The sequence below is a fragment of the Pteropus vampyrus genome, unplaced genomic scaffold (genome assembly GCF_000151845.1).
Source record: "Pteropus vampyrus isolate Shadow unplaced genomic scaffold, Pvam_2.0 Scaffold481, whole genome shotgun sequence".
Taxonomy (NCBI): domain Eukaryota; kingdom Metazoa; phylum Chordata; class Mammalia; order Chiroptera; family Pteropodidae; genus Pteropus; species Pteropus vampyrus.
The window spans coordinates 642,134-657,900 of record NW_011889262.1 but is presented as its reverse complement, the minus strand read 5'-3'; the positions used below and the strand labels follow the sequence as shown (position 1 = coordinate 657,900).

Sequence of the window (15,767 nt, the reverse complement as noted above, 5' to 3'; positions counted from 1 at the left end):
AGAAAGAAAGAAAGAAAGAAAGAAAGAAAGAAAGAAAGAAAGAAAGAAAGAAAGAAAGAAAGAAAGAAAGAAAGAAAGAAAAAAAAGAAAAAAGGAAGGAAGGAAGGAAGGAAGGAAGGAAAGAAGGAAGGAAGGAAAGAAGGAGGGAAGGAAAGAAAGAAGGGAAAAGAAAAGAGAAAGGAAGGAAAGAAGGTGGAAGAAAACTTTTAAAGGTGATGGCCACGTTTATGGCATAAAATATGGTGATGGTTTCATGGATGTATACTTATCTCCAAACTCATAAGTTATATAAAAAAATAAAGAATTTCAACATGTACATGCACAAACACATAAATATGCTTACACAAAAATAGATGCCCTGCTTCCCATTTATGAAAATTCATGTAGCCCTTCGTCGAGATCTAGTTTCTAGTTTCACAACTATAATGTTCTTGATTTTGAATTCTACATCATAAGAGAAATAGAAGAGATAAAGATTTTTCTGCCATCTTAGTTACTACTTTGTTATTGATGTATCTTTCAAATGTGTTCACCTCACTCGAGGGATTAGTGGTGTTGGAGACTGACCTATCTGATGTTTGCTAAGGGACAGGAGTTTGAGCTTGGGGCAGAGAACTATCACTTATCAAAAGAAATGGAGGTGAAGACAGGAACTGGATTAGTACAAAGTCTAAGATAGCATTTCAAAATGTCCTCAGAGCAGTCACTGCATACATCTCTTAGGTCCAAACTACATGTTTATTTAGATATTTTATAAAAATATGCATAGCATTTTATTCATGTAGATATGGTAATTAACATGTGTGATGAGAGAGAGGCTTTAATGTGACAGCTTTAGCTGAACTGAGTTTATGTGTAAAAGGAGACCTAGAAGTTGAAGAAAAGGTGCAGTTAGAAAAGATGGCCACGTGAATGGCACAAGAATTTGTCCTGAATCTGAACTTTTATCCCTGAAATAAGATAGAGAAAACACCACTCCCCTTACACGTTATAGCTCTAAAAATGTTGCCTTTTCTCTTTTATTTCTTGCTATATTTGTCTTCTTTCTGCTCTCCTCACATACCACCACCACCACCAACACCACTACCACCCCCATCACCATCATATACACACACATTTTACCAAAACATTACTTTTTGTCTTTGCTAGTCCATTGAGCTTTCTATCAAATTGCCAGTAGTCCTTTCTTTATTTTCCTCAGGGACAAAGAGCATGCAGCCGCCTGAGAAAGTCCATACAGGTTTACAGAGTAGGAGTGGATTGATGTATGTGCATATGCTGTTTGTGTACGTGTGTATGCATTTATACATTTGTCTGTGTGTGCATCTGTTTACGTATGTATGTGTGTGCATGCATGTGCATATGCATGTACATGTACACATATGTTGGGTGGGACATAATCAAGAAAGAGAGAGAAAAAGAAGAAAAAAGAGAAAGATTGCCTATATACTTGATGAAATGACTAGATGAAATCAGCTCTTTTAACAACCCATCTACTCACTACCTACAATAAAAACAAAGTAAAATATGATTAAGGATGGAGGAATGCCTTTTTGCCTAAGGAGGGAGAAGCATAAGACAAAAAGTAAGCAAGCTAAAAGAAATAGATCTCTCCCTCAATTTTTTAAACCAAATTTAAAATGTACTGCCTATAACATTGGCTGTTTACAATGGCAATTAACATCAATTCTAGGCTCTAATTAACCTCAATCAACAGGTCTAAGTAGGTTAATTAAAGAGGATTTGGCTAAGCATGAAGCACAAAAATACAGCTGTCTCATTACAGAAAGTCACCATTTACCAAAGTTTTTCAATTTCTTCTTGAGTACAAAGCATATTGGAGGGTGTGGTGGGGTGAAGGAATTGTTCAGTGAACCTCCTATGGCCAGCCTCTTTTCAGATGTCTTAGCCAGTCACAAATAATTCAAATATTTTCTCCAGGTGATCTATAGTCATACCCATTCAGTCTTTTTTTGGAAACATGGGCCCATTCCTTTGTTTATTTTGCACTTATCCCATCCACCCCCATTCTTTGATATCATAAACTTCTTCAGGGCACAGAGTCTACTTAATTCATTCTTGTCTCCTTAAAATCATTAAGCAAAGCGATTTGCCCAATTAATTGTTCTTTTAATTGGATTTTTATCAAAATGTACTTTTTTCTCAACACATCCCAAATCATAATTTAGATTCCGAGTATTTAGGATAAAACAGTCCAGATTCTGTGGGGAAGAGTGCCATCCCAGGCTGTAATTGACTCTCTGGTCCTTTAGTCCATGCCTGTTTCCTTCCCACAATTGTTCTATTTCTGTCATTCACCGTGGGATCAAGGAGACCAATTTAGTCAACAATTTAGTCAAAGGTTCTGCATAATCTGCTTTCAAAAGAACTTATCGGTATGCACACTAGGAGTTTCATGCACAGAGGCCACTGCTATGGCTTCACAAAGTCAAACAGTTCAATTCTTATTCTTCATAGGTTCTATCATTATTGAATGTCTACTGGATACTGTGTCTAGATGAATAGATGATTTTTTTCTTTTCAGTAGAAGCATTTCAAGTTGCATGAGCATAGCTCCCTTCTCAATCTCAGATCCAAATAAGGCCCATCTGGTAGTTGGCACTCTGAAAGTGAATGTAAAGTCCTTTCTGGGCCTGAGCTCTGAGATCACAGAATCTAGATCAGAAGGGACTTTAGAAATCAGCCAGTTCAGTCTTCTCATTTTACAGAAGTGGAATAACCATGTGGGCCAGGCCACACCACTGGGATCTTCACCTCAGCCCAGAGCTCATTCTTTGCCCCCACTGCTTCATTGGTTGATGAGGAGCTGCTATCACTCCATCAGAAACAAGAGTGCAGTGTCACACAGGCTTACTACAGATCCACAGAAAACATATTATTGCAGAATCCAGCTGAGTTATTAGGTATTCATTAGAGATTTGGTGTTGTCTGCACCCATACTAAAGAAGGAGAGAACTATCACATATAGATTGCCCACCCAGGACCAAAATCCATGCCAGGCACTTATTACTACATTTAATCTTAAAAACTAAAAATTAAAAAAAAAAAAATTAATTTTAACTCTTGTTTTTAGGTTTGAAAACTGTGGCTCAATTATTTGTTTCAAACCCATATCTCTAAATCCTACATATTAAACACCAGTTGAGCTAGAAAATCAGGCAAGTTAGGCCAACAATTACATAAATGACCCTGTCTAACACTTTGACCAACTAAGTTATAAGGAGCCTATCATTCCGATTATGCCTGCTCTCTCCCTCCAATCTCTTGTTGTCCACTGTCCATTAGATATTTATATTTACTTTCTTCTTTGTTTTGAACCCAGTCTAAAATTGTCCTCATCATATGGCCTCTGAAAGTTCCCTTTCTCTTAACTTGCCTGTGACTATTTAAGGTAATTTTATTCTCTGGTTTCTTAGGCTAGAATCTCTGAGTCATCACTGGCTGCTTCTCTCACAGGTGATGCTGTCTATCCTGCCTTCTGTAGGGTCCTTCTACATCCCTATAGTCACTGTTAAAGCCTCTCTCTAGGTCAAGCAACTTCTTTCCCAAATCCAATGTATCCACTGAGACCAGATTATTCATCTTAATGACAACTTTCAACTTAAATATTACATTCTAGAATAGTGCAGTCCAACAGAACTTTCTGCGATGATGGAAATACTCTGTATCCAATATGGTAGCCATGCTCTGTCCAATATGGTAGCCACTGGCCATATATGGCTATTGTGCACTTTTGCATTGTGGCTGGTGTGACTGATTAACTAAATTCTTTTGCTATTTTATCTATTTTATTTTAATGGATTTAAATTTAAATAATCACATGTGGCTTGTTGTGACTATATTGGATAGTGTTGTTCCAGGCAAAATGATCTACTCCCTATCCCTGGAATATGACTTGCTATTTGTCTGTTTTATTCACTGCTGAATCTCCATTGCCTAGATAAAATCTTGACATGTGGTAGGTTCCCAAGAAATATCTTTTAGTGAACAAATTTGTCTCTTCCACCTGTCCATCTCTTTCCTATTATTCAAGCTTTGCTAACATTCATATTTTTCAAAAAATAGTACATTGCGGTATTATGTAATTCATCTGCCATATAAAATATAGTACAATTTTTATTTTTAAATGTGTTCTCATGTGTTTTGCTATAAATTTTTCAAGTTTCTTGAGGGCAGAGGCCAAGTCATACGGCCTTTGTATTCCATAGCACCAAACAATGAACGCACATGTAGATAGTACTCAGTCATTATTCATTCAATGGGTAGACCATTTCCCCAGCTCAGTCCTCCCATTGAGATCTCAGGGTACTAGCACATGGCTTTCTTCTCAGCTCAGGCTCTGGCTCATTCTAATTCCCTGCTCCAGTGGAAACTGGAGAAATTCTACCAATAAGTCTCGATTCTCACACTACAAAATTGAACATCAGCTGGTCTCAATCCAGCAGTGGCTTCTCATTCATAGCATCCAGAGATGTTCTTGCTCACACTTTGTCCTGCTGCCCAAGAAAACACTAGAATTATGTAGAGAGGAAACCCATGGAATGGGTATCAAAAAAACCATATTGCCTCTCTTATTAATTATGTGACCCTAACTGTATTTTCTTAGCTATAGATTCAAAATAATCATAGTTGCTACACATAATCCCCTGGCTGTTGTGAACTAATACATGTGGAAGTCTTTTATAAAGTACAAAACCCTATACAGCAGGTCCTTAATGAATGTCATTTCATTCAGCACTGTGATATTGATGCCATAGGAACTTAATTCTTGATTACATTAATTAGCTTATAGTGAAATTGGCTTTGTTATATATCATTTCATAAAATTGCAAAACCTTTTGATGATATTAAGTGAAAACTTACTGTTCGAATGCAAATTTTTAAGTCAGCATATAATTAAGTCACTGAATTTTTAGGCGAATTATTCATGTAAAATATTTAGGTAATTCATTCAACTAATATTTACTGAAGAAAAGCACTGTGCCAGACACTGAGAAAACAACAATAGATACCTTAAAGAGTGTCATTCTAGTACTAGATATCACTTTAAATAATAAGTATAATAAATTATGTAATACTGTGATATGAAGGAAAATGCAAGGTGTTATATGCATGTATGAGTGTAGGAGAAATGAACTAGGTAAAGCTAGACAGGGAAGAGCATTTCAAGCAGATAGGACAGCATGTGCAAAAACTCTGAATGTAAAGAATCTGAGCGTGTACACTTGAAGCAATAATAGACCAGAAAGCTCTATTCTGGTCTAGAAAGCAGAAGTCTGGAATAGTGGAACAGGAGTAGTGATACAGGTGTAGAATCGAGAGATGGGTAGGCAGCCTGGCTCAGAGCAATCTAGGCAAGAGGTGTTCTTAATTCAAATATGGTGTTAGCAGAGAAAATAGAAGCAAATGTACAGATTCAAGACACATTTAAGCAGTAAAATCCTAAGACTCCCTAGCTTATTGGCTTTGAATAAAAGTAAAAGAAATAGCAATAATAACCACAAGAAAGAACAGTAAAACATAACACCAAGTGCTAAGCACAGTTATAAGTGCTTTATATATATTATTCATTTCTTAATATCTCTATTTTATAGATGGGGACATGGAGGCACAAAAGATTAATTATTGCCCAAGTCCAATAAATGATGGTAAATGATAGAGTTGAAATTTGAACCCATGCAGCCTGGCTCTAGAATCTGTGAGGATGAATTTCAACACTGCATAGCCCCTCATAACAAGGACTTTCTACTTTCCAGTGTTAATCACTAAAATGGATATATGGTGTAGAGATCAGATTTGAGTGGACCTGGATACAAGAGAGCTACTAGTGTATCTTTGGAGATGTTAAAGATGAAGTCCCTGTGGGATGTTGAATCATTGGTTCACCTATCATCTATACCTGTTTTCTTGCTACAATGGTGCAGTTGAGTAGCAGCAACAGAGACTGAATGGCCTGCACAGCCTAAAATTTCTACTATCTAGCCAATATTGGCTTAGATAAAGTTATCTAGAGAAAGAGAGTATAGTGTGAAAAGAGAATTTGACTACCATGGTTAAAGGCAAGATATAGAAGAAAGAACTGGAAAGGGAGACTAAGGAGGACAACCAAAGAAATAGAAAAGAGGAAAAGGAGTGACAAGGAGAGGGGGAGAGAGGAAATAACATTAAAGAAAGCAAGGGAAGAGTGTTACAAGAAGAGTGGCCTACTATGTTAAAAACTGCTCAATGCTCAAGATGATTGTAAAGTGTCTATTGGGCTTTATACCTGGAGATTATTGGTAAATTTGGGAGTAATTCAGTGCAGTATTGGAGTTATATGCTAGACTGGAGTGGGTAAGGGAGAAAAGTAGGTAAGAAAGTAGCATCATGTATAAGCAACTCCATACAGAGGTGGGGCTCTAGAGCAGAGGAGAAAGAAAAGCAGTAGCTGAAGAGATGAGGGCAAAATTGATATTCAGTTGAATCAGAAGAGTTTGGTTCCTAAACCTAAAACTGAGCTGATTACATAACAATGTTTTAGTCAACAATGAACCACATATACATAGTAGTCCCATGAGATTATACTGAAGCCAAAAAATTCCTATCGCTTAATGACATCATAGCTGTTGTACTATTGTAGCGCAATGGATTCCTCATGTGTTTGCAGTAAAGCTTATGTAAACAAACCTATTGTGCTGCCAATCATATAAAAGCATAACACATATAATTATCTACAGTACATAATATTTGATAATGACAATAAACAATTATGTTACTGCTTCAGGTATTTACTATATTATACATTCTATCATTATTTTAGAGTATATTCTTTCTACTCATTAAAAAAAGCTTGCTATAAACAATGTACTCTGTTACACAGGCAGCAGCTTTATATATCTCATATTTATCAATATGGCAGAGTAGGTAAATGCTCTACTCACCTCCTCCCATTAACCACATCAAAATTACAACCAAATTACAAAATACCATCATTGAGAACCACATGAAGCCTAGTTAAACAGAAATTCTATAACTAAGGATATGCAGAAGATGCCACATTGAGTCTGGTAGGAGGGATAGAGATTGAACAGGCAGGCCCCACACTTACAGCATGGCAGTTAAGAAATGCAATGAATAATCCAGGTTTGGAGGCCCCCTGAGATGAGAAGGGCCACAGTCTCACACCACACTCCTCAGCCCAAGGTTCCAGTGTCAAGGAGAGAAGTCCTCATAACATCTGCCTATGAAAACCAGCAGAGATTGTGACTGAGTGAGATGGAAGGCTGCCAGAGTCCCAGGAAGTGCTCTTAAATGGTCTGCACAAGGACTTACTCACTAACAAATTCACTTGCTCTGAGCTCCAGTGCTAAGGCAGAAGCTCAAAAAGTCCAGAGACGTACAAGGAGAAACTAAATTGACTAGCTTCAGGGCAAGGCTGGAGGGCAAGGTTCAGGGCAGCTCACTCCAGGGATGGAAGTATTGGCAGATGCTATTATTCCATTATTGAGCCCTCCCCCCACTCAGCCATCAGGCAGAGGCAGGTGCCAAGTCTGAACTCTCCATTAACTTGGCTAACACTGTTTTCCCCACCCTTGTGATTCCCTGAAGCCTTGCCTCACTTAACTCAAGCACCAGCCCTCTTCTAGTGTCTGTTCCACACAAATGTCTTGTCTTGACTCATGCTGCAGACTTTCAAAAAATATCTCAAAGGTCCAAAAACCCCAAACAAGCAGTATCTGGCCTTGGAATGCCCTGTCTCCTTTACTAAGGAGCCCCCAAGCCAAGACTGGTGGCAGCTGGCCACAGATTGCAGCTTAGCTTTTTCCAAGTTCCTCTGAACCCAGCCACCAGTGGCAACCATCTGAGATCACTCTGCAGCTACTACAAGGTGGATTCTGGAAGAGGCAGACCTTGGCCTGCAACAAAACCCACCAAAGAGGCCCCAGAAACAACACCCCTGGTGGCTAGCCTCAGACCAGACAAGAGCATCACCCAACCACCTCCACAAACAACACACTCAAAGGGCAGATTCAATAGGCACCAGAGCCCTGCTAATGTGAATCCTGTTTCATGTGGTCAATTCCTACATAAGAGCTTGTCCACTGTAGTCACAGCCATTCTTCATAGCCAGTCAGCTTGAGTGTCAATCCCTCCCATTCATGTGCTAACAGCAATCAAGGCTCAACTATAACAGGAGGGCACACACAGCCCATACAAGGGACACATCTAGAATACCAGGCTCAGATGGCCAACGATATTGTGCCACTGTGCCTCATAGGACATCTATTACATAAGGCCACTCTACCAAAACCAGAAAAAATAGCAGCTCTACCTAATACATAGAAACAAAAATAGGGTGGCAGACAAAGTGAGGAGACAAAGAAACATGTCTCAAATGTAATAACAAGATAAAACTCCAGAAAAACAATCTTGGTGTCAACAACTAAATCTACAATAAATACATAGACATTGAAGGGAGTTCATAACTTTAGAGCCTCTGGAGATTATGACAATGACTGAACAATGATTGTACACAAACTGTCAGGTCATCAAAGGGGATGCTGATGTTATTTAGCGCCATATTCTTAATAATAAGAGACATGTATTAACCAATGATACAAATAACAATGTGGAATATTAGGATGTACTTAAGACATGTAAAGTTGAAGAACTGGGCAAAGTGGATTTTAAAGATGAAATTAAGAAGATTTAAGATGGTGTGTGTGCCAAACTGGCTCTCAGTAGACTTAAAAACAGGGATTGTTGACTATTACTTTGGATGAGAGTGACTATTTTGCTGGTTACTTTTCTACAAAAGATGCTGGCTTCAGCAATCCTAATGGGTCAGATCCAAAACTAAACTTAGGAGGACTTTTACTCCAGGCACTCCTGCAATATTGGCCTAGAACACATGTAAATCCAATGGATGAGGAAGAAAATGAAGTAAATCATGTAAATGGAGAACAGGAGAACTAAGTACAGAAGGGACATGGATATTTTCAAGTGCCCCACACACCACTGTGACCTTTGGTGAAGCTGGAAGTAACACACTTTTCAGGCTATTCTGCCTAGATTCCAGAAGTGAGACTGAGTCAATACTTCTCAATGAGATGATGCCACTGTGGGTAATTGACATCACTGTGGATGATAAATTCCTAGAAGTGGAATTGCTGGACCAAAGGGAAAAAATGCCCAAATTCAACAAAATTTCTTTCTACCTCCAACTTCATGCATCTTCAGGAGCAAAAACCTTAAAAAAAAAAAAAAAAAAAAAAACTTTCTGCTAGTGACATGCTCCAAGTCTGGAAAGTAATGGAACATGGTTATGAGAAATTTATCAACTTGGATAATGAGTCTCAAACCACTACCTCTTCTGACAGTGAAAAACCAGAACTGAAAAAACAAGAGGATATTGCTCTGTTAGCAGAGGAGAAAGTTAAACTTCTATGCCAGGACCAGGTTTTAGATCCAAATATGGACCTTTGAAGTAAAACACTTTATAAGGAAGAATGGTGGTGACCTCACCCTCATTACCAACAGAAGTCCACATGAAGGATGTGCAAAGCCTCCTGGGTATTCATTTACTGTCCTTCTTTTATGGCCCCAAGAGTAGTCCTAGGAAGTCCACTGAGCGCCAGTGGGAGCAAGACTTTTAACAATAGATTTGGTATAGATCAAGATTCTCTTTCGATTGAAGTGACTAATCCAGATGTAATATAGAAACCTGTCTCCCTGTGTAGATTAAGCTGTCTCGAGGGAGGTAGAGTGCAAGAGTAGAAGAGCCTCCAGCAGACTATGTCTTGTGAAATGTACAGAGACTGATAAGAGGCCAGCATGGACTTGGCTTCCTCCTTTTATTTCAAAGGACTTTATCTTTGCTAGCACTTGTTAGAGACACATTGGTAGGGCCACATCTGTCACTGTGCTTCAATTTTAAACCCACGTGCTCTGTAGTTTTTCTAAGAGAGTACATTCCATTCATGCAGTACCTATAGAGGTTTTTTCCAGGTTTGTCATTAAAAAAAAAAATTGTTTTCACCATTTAAGACAGTTATTTTTAATAAGAACTTCTTGTTGCACAATTCGAGAGCCAGACCATTTAACAATAAATGATTAGTGTTGGGCTTGTTTTTTTTAAAGAAAAAAAAAAGATTAAAAAAATACAAATTTAATAGAGAGATAGAAGATAAAGTTGAAGAAATATATGAGATATAGAACAGAAAGAGAATATACAATAAATATTCATTGAGTAGCTCTCATCCTAGCTAGGCATTGTTCCAGACAGTAGAAATAAAAAGTGAAAAAACTGACAAAAATCTCTCTACTCATAGTACTTACTTTCTATACAAGGAAATGAAATGTATAAGAAAAAAATGTTCAAAGCCAGGTGACCAAACTTCCAAGAAAAATGAGTTCCAGGAAAAGAAAACAGGGAAAAAAAATGGAAGTAGATCAAAATTATCAAAAATAATAAACCAAAAATGGGATTCCTAAAAGATTTGAGATCTACAGAATAAATTAAAATCAAAGAAAAAAATTAGAATTCTCAATAGATATAATGAACATTGGATTAATACATAAAATGTTATGGAAAAAAAATTATTTTTAACCTAGATACCTATAATCAAGTTATCAAATTTATTATAAAAACAGAATAAAGATATATTTAGATATTCAAGAACTCAAAATATTTAACTACCACTAACTTTTCCATATGTTGCTATTGGAGATAACAAAGAGAAGAAATTCAAAAATCAGAGAGATTTTTTTGGGGGGGGGAGTAATTTTTATTTTTCAATTACAGTTGGCATAAAATATTATATTAGTTCCAAGTGTACAACATAGTGATTAGACATTTATATAACTTGCAAAGTGATCATCCCATAAATTTAGTACCCACCTGACACTGTATATAGTTATTACAATATTATTGACTATATTCCCCATGCTATACTTTACATCCCTGTGACAACTTTGTAACCACTAATTTTTAATTCTCAATCCCTTCCCCCTTTTCACCCATTTCCCCAATCTCTCTTCCATCTGGCAACAATCAAAATGTTCTCTGTATCTATGAATCTGTTTCCATTTTGTTCGTTTATTTTGTTCTTTAGATTCCACACATAAGTGAAATCATATGGCAGCTGTCTTTCACTGCCTGACTTACTCCACTCAGTGCAATACCTTCTAGGTTCATTCATGTCATTGCAGAGGGTAAAAATTCATTCTTTTTTATGGCTGAGTAATATTCCATTGTGTATATATACCACCTTTTCTTTATCCATTCATCCACCAATGGACAGCCAGGTTGCCTCCATATTTTGACTATTGTAAATAATGCTGCAATGAACGTTTAGATTCACATGTCCCTTTGAAGTAGTATTTTGGGTTTCTTTGGATAAATAATCGGAAGTGGGATTACTGAGTCCTTCTTTGACTCTTGATATAACCTTTCTTTTAAAGTCTATTTTGTCTAGCATAAGTATTGCTACCCCAGCTTTTTGTTTGTTTGCTTCTACTTTCATGAAATGTCCTTTACTGTCTCTTTGCTTTTAGTCTGCATATGTCTTTTGATCTGAAGTGAGTCTCTTGTAGGCAGCATATATAAGAGTCTTGTTTGCTTAACCATTCAGCTACCCTATGCCTTTTCATTAGAGCTCTTAATCCATTAACATCTAAAGTAATTGTTGATGGATAAGTAGTTATTGCCATTTTATTATTTATTTACTTTTTCTTTTTTCTTTTTCTTTTTCTTAAAGAAGTCCCTCTAACATTTCTTGTAATATTGGTTTGGTGGTAATGAACTCTTTTAGCTTTTTATTGTTTGGGAGAGTCTTTATCTGTCCTTCAATTCTAAATGATAGCTTTGCAGGGTAGAGTTATTTTGAATGTAGGTCCTTGCTTTTCATCACTTTGAATATTTCCTGCCAATCCCTTCTGGCTTGCAAAGTTTCTGTTGAGAAATCAACCAACAGTCTCATTGTAGGTAACTAACTGATTTTCTCTTGCTGTTTTTAAGATTTTCTTTTTGTCTTTAACCTTTGGGTGTGTTGTCCTCGGATGTGATTTTGGGTGGTGTTTTGATTCAGTCCAAAGTCAGCCAACAGGCATCCCAGCCCTGGGGCCTCCTGGGAGGAGTCCCACCACAGGCTAAGTTCAGCCACAGCCTGTGCCCTGTTCAGGGTGACTTGGCATGAACCACTAAGCAATCCACAGATGGTCACCACCCATGCTGGGCTTGGAGGTTCCTGGAGAGGCCAAGCTGCAAACCGAGGCTTGCTGCCACTAGTGCCGGGCTTAGGGCTGCTCAGCATGAGATACAGGGCATGCAGAGGCCAGATTCCACTTGTTTGGGGTTTGTGATCTTTTGAGAGATTTTAAGAAAGTCCATATCATGAGCCAACACAGGTTTGTATGAAAAAAAAAAAAAAAACAACTGGAAGCAGCTTGGTTGGGCCTGCAAGTTGGGTGGGACAGGGTCTCAGAGAATCACCAGGGCAGAGACACCAGTGTTAGCCAGGTTGATGGAGATTCAGAGAAGGCAGCCTCCTGTGTCTGCATGCTGGATGTGCAGAGGGCCCATCAAAGGAACAGTGGTTTCCACCAGCACTTCTATCTAGGAGAATGCTGCCCTTCCAGCTCTCGTCCTGAAGCCAGACAATTCAGTTCTTCCCATATATCCCTGGTATCCTTTCAGCCACTGCCCCAAAGCCAGAGCCCAGAACTAGTGAGTCTATCAGTGGGTAAGTTCCTGTGTGGGACTCCTGAAGTCCCCAACCCCATTCAGCCGCTATCTCTGCTGATTTTCACATCCAGATTTTGTGAGGGTTTCTCTTTCTAGTACTAGAACCCTAGGCTCAGCAGCTTGGTGTGGGGTCTGAACCCCTCGTTCCTCCAAGGGAACTTCTGTAGTCAAGAAATCCTTCCCAATTTTCAACTACTACATCCAGGTCAGGACCATCCCATTCTGTGTCTCCACCGTTCCTACCAGTTCCAAGGTGGCACCTTCTGTATGTCCTTAGTTGTAGGACTTATCTTCAGCTAAACTTCAGGTGATTTTCAGCAATGGTTGTTCTATAGTTTAGTTGTAATTTTGATGTCATTATGAGAGGAGGACGTAAATATTTACATACTCTGCCACCTTGACCAACCACCAAAAATATGAGAGTCAAGAAACAGTTCAAGGCTGATGGTAGTACAGAAGAGCTGAATAACACCCAGTCTAAATTGAAGCATGAAGGTGAAGGACCCCAGGAATGTAACTGTTAATGCTATAATGTAGACTTCGAATGCGATCCAGAGAACAGAGTCATGAATTTCCAGCAATAAATTCATATGGCACATCAAAAGTGCAAACTTGCTCTGAAGAAAACATTTGATCTTTATTACATAACAACTTTGAAAATGCTGAACTGAGGTTATATACTAACCAGTTATGTTCCACCAATAACAAAGAACTCTGAAGTCTTAAAAAGAATAAGGTAGATCCACATATATAGATATGGAACAATGTCCACATATATTGGTAAGTGAAAAAAAGCCAGGTGTAGGACTTTCTTCTCAGTATGCCAACATTCATGTCATAAAATGAAAAGGCATATTTAGAAATACACTTATATTCAGAGAAGGTCTCTAAAAAAGTGCAAGAAACAGATAGAGTAGTTTTTTCTGAGGAGAAGAACCAAGGTCTGAGAGACAGGAGTAAAAGAAAGACTTAGTTTTGTTGAATTTTTTTTACCATGCACGTGTATTATTAATCAAAAAGTGATAATGTAAAATGTTAAATAATGTTAGTTGCTGCTCTATTTAAACAGAGTGAAAGAGGCTGAGTTACATTCTTACATATTCCTATCATAAGTCCTCAAAATTTTAAAAATTTCTCTCGTATTTCAGAATTAGCCACAAAATTCCATCTATTTTATCCAATCATTTTCCATTTAGCCACTTGAAATTTGGTTTGCAAAAATATGTATACATGCAAAGAACTTAAAACTATAACTTTTAACCTCTGTCATTTCCACATTATTACTAGTTGGTATGTTTTATCAATCTCCATCAATATTACCTTAATTTAGAAATACAACTTTGTACTTATCTTTGGTTGCTAAATCTTATTCATTCATTATTCTTCAATTAATTTGCATACATTAGTTTATTCTTATTCACATTAGAGAAGATAAATAAGATATTAGACAATGAATCAATATCTTATTAAAATGAAGTCAGGACAATGAAATACATAATTGGAATCTAAAGATTTGATTTTCTATCAGTACTATTAAAATGCATAGCCTTGAAAATGAGCCAAACTTTCCAGATATCGGGCTCCTGGCAAATGCTCATTAAGCATCTACCACACAAAACATAATGTAAGAAGCACATGAGGAAAATGTTTGAAGCATGGTTCTTTCCTTCCCAAGAAAAATGTCTTTTGGGAAATATGAGACATGTGTACCCGTGGAAATAATTATGTAAAATAGAACTCCATGAGATTAGTTTCAAGTGAATAATGTGGTTAAAATATGCAAAGAGAACTAAAATTTTTTTCTGGCTGGGAAAAGGTTTTATTGAGGAGAGAAGATGTAAGCCAATATTAAAAAGTAAATACAGTTTTTCAAAAATACAGATTATTCAAATATTCAATATAATTCAAATGAAATAGTTTACATGAGTTTATCTTGGCCATGTTATTTCACCCATCTTAATGGTCAATTTAGATCAATCACCAGCAATCATCATTTTATAGCAAGAAATTAAGGCAGCCTTTCCCTTCCTCTTTAGTCATCGCTCTTCCTTTTCGCTTCCTCACTCCCTTTTCTATTCTCTTTATTCGCTCACCTCGCCTACCAAATAAATGAATTACTTGCAAAATTGTTTTTTAAAAAAAAAAAAAAAAGGAAAAATATTCAAGGATGCTATCTTTGCACATACTATTACAAGTTTTTGCATACAGATAAAAGTGCAATTGCATGGTCTACACAGCTTCTACATTTTATTATAACAATAGGATGTTTTTTAATGCCGAATTTCACAGTGTTATCAGCTTGAGTTCTTCCAAGTTCACCATGGAGAAAAGAACTAGGAAAAGGCCTTTCTTTCACTTGCAAATGTTGTTTTTAGAACTCTCTGCTTCACTTAGGGACCTGCTTTAATACATTCCCTATCAGTCTCCCATGCCCCCAAAGTAGGCACAATGTGGAAGCAAAAAGATGTCCTTTCTGAAATTCACTGTGGCTTCCACCAGTCCAAGGGTCTGATGGAGAGAAAGTCTTTAACGGTGACAGAGATGCTGGGGTACCAAACAGGACATCACAAAACCCTCAACTCTCTCAAAACTGTTTTTATTCTCTTCTTTTCATTGTAGTTCTACATCCTGCTTTCCCAGTGCAAATGTTCTTTAGTTAAGCAGATTCCTTTTAAATCCAAATGCTGCCTGTCCCAGAAACCATTTCCCAATACATGAGCAGCTGTGGAATCATGACATTTCTGCTCCCAACTTAATCACACCAATTCACCATCACATAACCATTATTCATTTGTTGGTAGAGCTTTTTAGGAGGGCACATGGTCCCTTGTTGAAGGCAAGTTTTCACTCAACAAACTTCTCGGTGTTCTTTTATCCTGTTTTTGCATACATATATACATATATATATGTATATACATGTGCCTTTGGCTGATGCTAGAGATGTTTTTTTCCAGAATTGCATCTGTTACCGTGATGGTTCTCAATCTAGCAGTCTTTCAACACTACCGCCACTTTCTTATTG

The 15,767-nt window shown here is 37.4% G+C and overlaps 1 pseudogene; it reads left to right on the top strand.

Moving 5' to 3' along the window:
* The first annotated feature begins 5,399 nt into the window (after positions 1–5,399).
* Positions 5,400–9,552, top strand: LOC105307150 (annotated as a pseudogene).
* The last annotated feature ends 6,215 nt before the right edge of the window (positions 9,553–15,767 follow it).